An 8,668-nucleotide genomic window follows, 5' to 3' on the forward strand; every position below is an offset into this window, starting at 1 on the left:
GATTTAATATCTGCAACAAAGTATTTAGTAGCAAAGTAATATGGAAGTAACGGTAACGGTGGCAAAAGTAACACTAGTAGTTTTGTAGTGATTGTAACAGCAGCAACAACGAAAGTAACTTAGCAAAGATCAATATGTGAAAAGCTCATAGGCAATGGATCGGGAATGATAATTGTGTCGGATGATATTCATCATGTAGCATTCATAACCTAGGGTGACACAGAACTAGCTCCAATTCATCTATATAATGTAGGCATGTATTCTGTATAGTCATACGTGCTTACGGAAAAGAACTTGCATGACATCTTTTGTCCTACCCTCCCATGGTAGTGGGGTGCTAATGGAAACTAAGGGGTATTAAGGCCTCCTTTTAATAGAGAACCGGACCAAAGCTTTAGCACTTGGTGAATACATGAACTCCTCAAACTTTGGTAATCACCGGAAAGAATCCAAATTATTGTCACCTTGGGGTATGCGGATCATAACTCATAATAGGTGTCTACAACTTGCAAGATAGAATCAAGAGCACAAATATATTCATGAAAACATAACAGGTTCAGATCTAAAATCATGGCACTCGGGCCCTAGTGACAAGCATTAAGCATTGCAAAGTCATAGCAACATCAATCTCAGAACATAGTGGATACTAGGGATAAAACCCTAACAAAACTAACTCGATTACATGATAAATCTCATCCAACCCATCACCGTCCGACAAGCCTACGAAGGAATTACTCATGATGATGGAGGAAGGTTGGTGATAATGATGGCGACGAATCCCCCTCTCCGGAGCCCCGAACAGACTCCAGATCAGCCCTCCCGATGAAGAACGGGAGGTGGCGGTGGCTCCGTATCGTAAAACACGGTGAATCCTTCTCTTTGATTTTTTTTCTCAGTGAATAGGTACTTATAGAGTTGGAATTAGGGTAGGAGGAGCTCCAGGGGGCCCACAAGCATGTAGGGCGTGCCCTAGGGGGTGTGGGCGTGCCCCCAGGGCTTGTGGCCTCTGGGTGGCCCCCCTCTGGTTGATTCTTGCACCAATATTTTCTATATATTCCAAAAATATTCTCTGTAAATTCTCAGGTCATTACAAGAACTTTTGTTTCTGCACAAAAATAACATTTTGGCAATTCTACTGAAAACAGCGCGAGTACGGGTTAGTTCCATTCAAATCATGCGAATTAGAGTCCAAAAAAAGGGCAAAAGAGTTTGGAAAAGTAGATACGATGGAGACGTATCAAGACCTTACTAGACGTACGACCGCACTTATGTTAAGTGGTTGAAGATATACAACGAAATGGTCCGGCTGGTGCGAGCTTCCCTTTGAATAGGCTGAGGTTGGATACACATTTTTTAGTGTCGCCAGCATTGTACCGAGGCTTCGGATTATGCAAATGACGATTTTTGGCTTTGTAGTGTGCTGTCACGAAGTTTGCCACCTCCTCACTAATGAATGCCTCGGCCATCGATGCTTCAATTCTACGTTTGTTTTTACATTTTTCTCAAAGCGTCTTCTGCATCCTCTTAGTTGTGTAGCACCAATGATTTTGTATGCCCCCCCAATCTTGCCTCGGTCGAGAGATGCAAATTCAAATGCTGCATTGGATTAAAGAAGCCTGGTGGAAAGATCTTCTCTAACTTGCAGATCAACTTCGGCGCCAACACTTCCATTGCTTCTAGCATGCTAGGCGATAGTTCTTTCGCACAAAGAACACGGAAGAAATAGCTCAGCTCTGCTAGTACTAGACATTCATCCTTTGGGATAAAGCCACGCAACATCACCAACATTACCCACTAAAAACATATGTGCCAATCATGACTCTTGAGACCAACTTTTTTCAATTTTTCAAGACTTGCTCCCCTCTTTAGATTTGATGCATACCCATCGGGGAACATCAACTGCATTTTCAACCACAACATAATTTCCCTCATAGCTGGCCTTCCAAGATTGAACCATGCATGTTTTGTAATGGTCTATCACATAGTGCCTCCTGATCGACTCTAGCCTTAGTATTATCCTTTGACTTCCCCTTTGTGCCGAACAATGTACCAAAAAGGGCCTCGAGGATATTTTTTTCAGTGTACATCACGTCGATGTTGTGTGGGCAGAGGAGGTCTTTGAAGTAAGGCAGATCCCACAAGCATGTCTTGTGAGTCCAGGCGTGTTCTGGATTATGCCCCTTGAAATACCCTGGACGCTCTACATCTGGCTCGAGAGCGTTTAACTGATCCATGGTCTCTTGGCCTATCAACACAGGTGGTGCAGAGTTTTTGACAACTCTACCTTTGATGAAGTTCTTGTCTTTTCTAAACTTATGGCGTGGATCAAGGAACTATCTATGTAAGTGGAAGCAAGAAAAATTGCTACCCGCCTGCAGCCAATGAAACTGAAGAGCTGCCATGCATGTGGGGGCAAGGGAACCTTCCATGCACACACCAGCCAATGAATAGCAAGTACGCCGGCAAGTCATGCATCGACTACATGTACTAGACACACATTATGAAGTTATGTTTGCTAGCAATGTCGTATGTCTTGAACCATTTATCCCAAGCTTCTTGCAATTCAGCCTTAAGCGGCTACATGTACACATTCATATTCTTCCCCGGATAGTTGGGCCATGGAATTAACAACGTCAGGAAAATGTTCTTTCTTTGCATAATCTATCCGGGCGGGAGATTCAGTGGAATGACAAATATGGGCCAACAACTGTATTGGGTTGCCGTCAGACCAAACACATTGAACTGATCTGTGCTGATGGCGACTCGAGGATGCCTTGGATCTGCAGCTTTTTGCTCAATGTGTGTACCATCATCAAATTCCCATCTGCATCTAGTTTAGTTCTTTTGCCCATTTTGTGCCATGTCATCTGTCTGGCCATCTCTTCGACCATGAAAACACGTTGAAGTCTTGGTACGATTGGCATATACCGAAGAACATTAATGGGGATTTTGGTCTGCGTATTCTGTGGCACCCCGGCTCAGAGCGACCGGTTTACCCTGCATTGCCAGCCCAGAGATCATGTCTTCTGGCAACACACAACATATTGGTACAGAAAACAACCGCTTTATTGATGCTAGCGGAACAGAGTTCATATTACAACAGTGGTCGAGGCCAAGCGGCACACTCGGTGCGGCGGAACAACATGTACATTATTTAGTGAACATAAAGGGGCCTCGACTCGAACAACTACGTGGCCGCGGAATAACGTCGTAGCGGAAGCTCCATATCATGATATTTAACCAATTATTAATAATGCAACATCATACGTCAACATGATGTGATCAAGCCCGAATGTCCATCAGGACAGCTTACCAACTGTGATCATCTCTGGACCACAGACTCACCACCATAGTGGTCTCTCTCAAGAACAACTCGTGATCCTTACGACGATCACAACCACGACCATTATTTGGTCCCAAATACCTCGATGGCCTTTCTACCATCCATTGACAATGCAAAGTTCCTAGCTTAGTGTGCAATTTTTATTAAACGTTGACTCATGGTGGGACATAGTACGAGGTGTCCATGACCGTGGACTCGGCTATCGATAGATTATACACTCTGCAGAGGTAGCACATTGTACCCACACCACGGAACCCATGGCCTCGCATTCCCATTCGGGTGGACCAACGGCATTCGGACAAAACCCCTCCATTGCCACAGCACTCTCCCGGCCACTCCGACCCAAATCCCCAACGGGCTGGTCCTGGGTGGCCCCGTGTCTACCAAAGACACCCCGACCACCGTCGTGGTCAAAACACTCCCACTCGGGGACTCGGTACCATAATCTCATCAACGAGCACACAAGATTATGTGTGCTTACCGGGCCAGGGCAAACACGGCATAATCTTCCCTAGATGGAGGCACCGACGAGAGGCCGTGTCAATGGACCGATTCAGCGGCACCATGACCCAGTCAACGGTATATTCAAGTTGAGTTATATTCAGGATTAATCTTTAAACTAAAAATGACTGATGTCATAGCATGCCATGAAATGCAAAACAACACATGCATCACATATTGATAAAAATGACCGACATCATCCATATGCACACCAAGCATAAACGTCAACAACTCATATTACTCTACTTGCTCAAAATGACTCACAACTTAACCAAAATATTTTGCAACAAGTTTTATTAATTTCCTACGCAAGAAAGTAACTCCGATAAATCTTTCATATGCTTGACCAAAAGATATCATTATCAACCACCCTTAATTTCTTTATCACTAAGTTGGGTTCAAACATTCTGTAAGACAAGTAATATGATTAAACAAGTATTTAACAGAATATTTTCTAACAAATTTTTATAAATTTAAGAATGCAAACACAAAGCTTTAAATAATTACTAACATGCATAACAAAATTATTTCTAACATCACCTCAAATAAATTTTAACTTGCTTTACCCAATTAAACTAGTTTCAACTATTCTGTAAATCAAGCATAACAACTGACCAATACTTAACAGAATACAAATCATTCAATAATTATTTAAATGCATGGGTTAATCATTTCATTTAAGTGAGAAAATCACAAATATTGAAATGGCATCATAAAAATGTTGCTGTGGCTTGCCTTAGTACAGATGAGGTTCACTAGCCTCCTGGTGATCCTCAAGACAAGCCTCACCTTCTAAAAATAATTTTAAACACAAAAAGAGAATATCAAGAACACTTCTGAAATTCACCAGAAATTCTAAAAAACTAAAAAAAATCTCATCTTTGGTGAGCTGTTAGATTTCCTTTCAAAGAACATAATGCAAAAAGAATCATCTCATTTGGACTTATGGTTAAAAAGTTAAAATTGTTTGAAGCTCTCTGGAACATAAATGAATTTGAAATAAAAGAAACAGCTGGGGGGTGACGTCGAAGGTGTAAAGCCCAGGGGCGCCACCACTCGTACAGTTTTGCACGTGTACTGAGTGGCTGACTAGCGGGCCCCGCTAGTCTGGTGGGGGAAGAGGGAGAGAGAAACAGAGAGGGCCGCGGCTTCGCCGGAGCTCTCGCTGGCGACGAGGGCTCCTTGGCCCAAACGAGAGGGAGGGATTGATAGAGGGGATGATGGCGCACCTGCCCGTACCCGTAGCGTGCCTAGGGGTGGTTGGACGGCGTCGGAATCTAGCTCGCGAGCGGAGGCAGAACGAGGAGGTCGTCGGAGTTGAGGAAGACGGCGAGCAGAGGCCGCTCCAGGGGCTCCAAGCGGGCGAGACGGCCTCACCGAAGAGAGGCGGAGGCCCTGGAGTGGTCGCCCAGGCCTGGGAGGGGCTGGAGCTGCCGCGGCGACCAGAGGGGATCGCCGGCGAGCTCGAGCTCGGGGACGGCGGCCCGAGGCCTGCCCGGCCGGGCTACGGCTTCCTACTCGATCGTGGGGTGTGTGTGAGTGCTGGATGGTGCTCGAGGAGGCTGGGGTGGCTCTATTTATAGGCGAGCGGCGAGGGTGCTTTGGGCTCCGCCGGTGGACACCTGTCCACGGCGCCCGGCGACGAGCGGCATCAGTGGGAGGGGGAGAAGGCGACGGAGGTCACGCAGCCAGTGTGGGCGAGCGGAGACGAGCACAGGATCAAGGGGGGTGACGACGAGCACAGTGCCCGCACTGTTGGGCTGGCCGGACCTTGCCCGTGCTCGCTGCGGTGAGCTCCGGCGTTGGCGAGTGCCAGGGTGGAGTTAAGGACGTCGAGACGATGATGGTGGCAAGGTTTGGCATGGTTGGGCAGGCGGGGGAAGCAAGCACGCGCGAACAGAGCATTCGGCGGCACCCAGAGCGCGTCGACACGCATGCCTGGCATCGTGGACACGCGTGGTCACCGCGCGAACTCTCTCCTCAGGCCAGCCTTCGTCCAAAAATCATGTCTGGCAAGTTGTTCGTGGTAGTTTCGAAGTTTACCACGGTTTGGTTTGGATCCAGGTGCAGTAGAGAAGATTTTACAAGCCAGGTAAGTTTCTGGTCAGTAACTTTGTGATGTTACTGTTGTCAAATGGCTGGGAGTTTGGGGCTGTGCTTTGGAGGCTAGTTATAAGTTACTAAGGTAAAGATGCACAAGAAAGTTCAGGTCAAATGGAGCAAGTAAAATGGTAGTTGCTGTAGAAACCACCATTTCTGTCCAGAACTGAAAGATTTTCTGTAGCAAAAATATTCCAAAAAGTGATGAAATATTTTTGCTCAGGGAGGTGCCCTAGGGTCCCTAGAATATTTTTGAATTATCTTAGAATTTTCTGAGCCATAAAAATTAGGGTTGCCTTGAAGCAAACAGATCTGGCTTAGGGTTTTTGAGAGAAAATGAATATTTTTCATTTAAGAAAAATATTCCAAAGGTTATTTTGTGGTGGATCAGAAGTGAAGTGATGGTTTGGGTGAGAAGTGAACACTTGGGTGAAAGCCAAGGATGCCCAAGTGTTTAAGACCAAATGAAAAGATTCAGAAACTCCAAGTTTCAAAAACTTTCAAATGAAATTTCAGGCAAATAAGAAAGGGCAAAAACCAGGCTGTCACAAACCTCCCCCACTTAGAATGAATCTCGTCCTCGAGATTCGGTTGCTTGGGAAAAACACTCTGGATACTGACTCTTAAGGAACTCTTCCTGCTCCCAAGTTGCTTCTGACTCGTTGTGATGCTCCCACTGAACTTTGAAAAAATTTCTGACTTTGCTGCGAGTGACCCTTTCCACTTGATCCACAATTTTGGACGGTCTTTCTTCATAAGTTAAATCCTTTGCCAATTCTATCTCAGCCATTGCAGTCCTTTTCTCAGGCGGGGATATGCATCGTCTCAATTGCGAAACATGGAACACATTGTGTATTTCTGACAACTCCAGGGGTAGTTCCAGTCAGTATGCAACCGTACCCACTCGAGACATAATTGAGAATGGACCAATGAATCTGGGTGCCAGCTTTCCACGAGTCTGAAATCGCTTAACTCCTTTCATAGGAGTGACTCGGAGGTACACATGTTCTCCGGGTTCAAAACTGACCTGCCGGTGCTTTGCATCATAATAACTCTTCTGACGGGATTTGGCCAATTGTAGTCGGTCTCTGATTTCCCTGACTTGTTTCTCCGCTTCCATCATGAGATCAGTCCCGAAGATATGGCTATCTCCAGCTTGAGACCAATTTAGAGGAGTGCGGCACTTACGACCATATAGAGCTTCATAGGGTGACATCTTTAGACTGGTCTGGAAACTGTTGTTATACGAGAACTCGGCGTATGGCAAGCAATCTTCCCAGTTCGCCCCGTTGGCTAGCACACAGGCTCGCAACATATCTTCGAGTATTTGATTTACTCGCTCTGTCTGACCGTCCGTCTGGGGGTGATAAGCAGTACTATATTTTAGTGATGTCCCCAAGGCTTGATGGAGGTGGGACCAGAAAGTGGAGGTAAACAAAGAACCTTGGTCGGAAGTGATAGTCCAGGGTACCCCATGCAGACTGACGATTCTGGATACATACAGTTGCACCAGTTCATTTGGTCTGTATCTGGTGCTGACCGGGATGAAATGAGCAACCTTGGTTAGGGTGTCGACTATAACCCAGATTGCGTCTTTGCCTCGCTGAGTCCTAGGCAATCCGGTGATGAAGTCCATGCAAACATCATTCCATTTCCATTGTGAAACTGGCAGTGGTTGGAGAAGTCCGGCTGGCTTCTGATGCTCTGCTTTCACCTTGTTGCATATGTCGCAACAGGCTACAAAATAGGCAATGTCTTTCTTCATCCCATTCCACCAGAATATTTGTTTAAGGTCTTCATACATTTTCGTACTTCCCGGATGAATGGAATACGAGGATTCGTGTGCTTCTGACAAGATTTTCCTCTTCAAGTACGGTTGATTTGGTACACAAATTCGTCCACGAAATCGGAGGGTACCGAAGTTGTCCTTGAAGAAATCTGGGGGCTGCCTTGCATGTTTTTGTAGCTTGGCGTCATCTGGCTGGGCCTTGCGGATTTCCCTCTCAAGTGTGGGGGTAACTTCCAAAATATTAGTGAGGCCAACATCCACGATGACCAAGTTGAGCTGAGCGATCTCCTCCTGAAGTTTGGTAGGCAATGATTTTAACATGACATTTAAGCTGACGGGCTTTCGACTGAGCACATCGGCAACGACGTTGGCCTTGCCTGGATGGTAATTTATTCCAAGGTCATAATCCTTGACCAACTCCAACCATCTTCGCTGACGGAGATTTAAATCTGGCTGAGTGAAGATGTACTTGAGGCTTTTGTGGTCGGTAAAAATTTGGCACCTTTTTCCAATGAGATAGTGTCTCCAAATTTTTAATGCATGAACCACTGCAGCCAATTCCAAATCATGAGTAGGATAATTTCCCTCATGTGGTCGTAGTTGTCGTGATGCATAGGCTACTACCTTGCCGTATTGCATCAATACACAACCAATACCTTGTGTGGAGGCATCGCAGTACACGTTGAAGCTGCGATAAATGTCTGGAAGAGTCAATACGGGTGTGGTTGTCAGACGTGTCTTTAGCTCATAAAAACTCTTCTAACAGTCCTTGGTCCACTCAAACTTTGTATCCTTTCTGAGCAGTTCCGTCATAGGTTTAGCAATTTTGGAAAACCCTTCAATGAAACGACGATAGTATCCAGCTAATCCAAGGAAACTCCGGATCTGTGTTACAGTCGTGGGCGGTACCCAATCGAGCACATCCTTTACTTTGC

Source organism: Triticum aestivum, chromosome 4D (assembly GCF_018294505.1).
Source record: "Triticum aestivum cultivar Chinese Spring chromosome 4D, IWGSC CS RefSeq v2.1, whole genome shotgun sequence".
Classification (NCBI taxonomy): Eukaryota; Viridiplantae; Streptophyta; class Magnoliopsida; order Poales; family Poaceae; genus Triticum; species Triticum aestivum.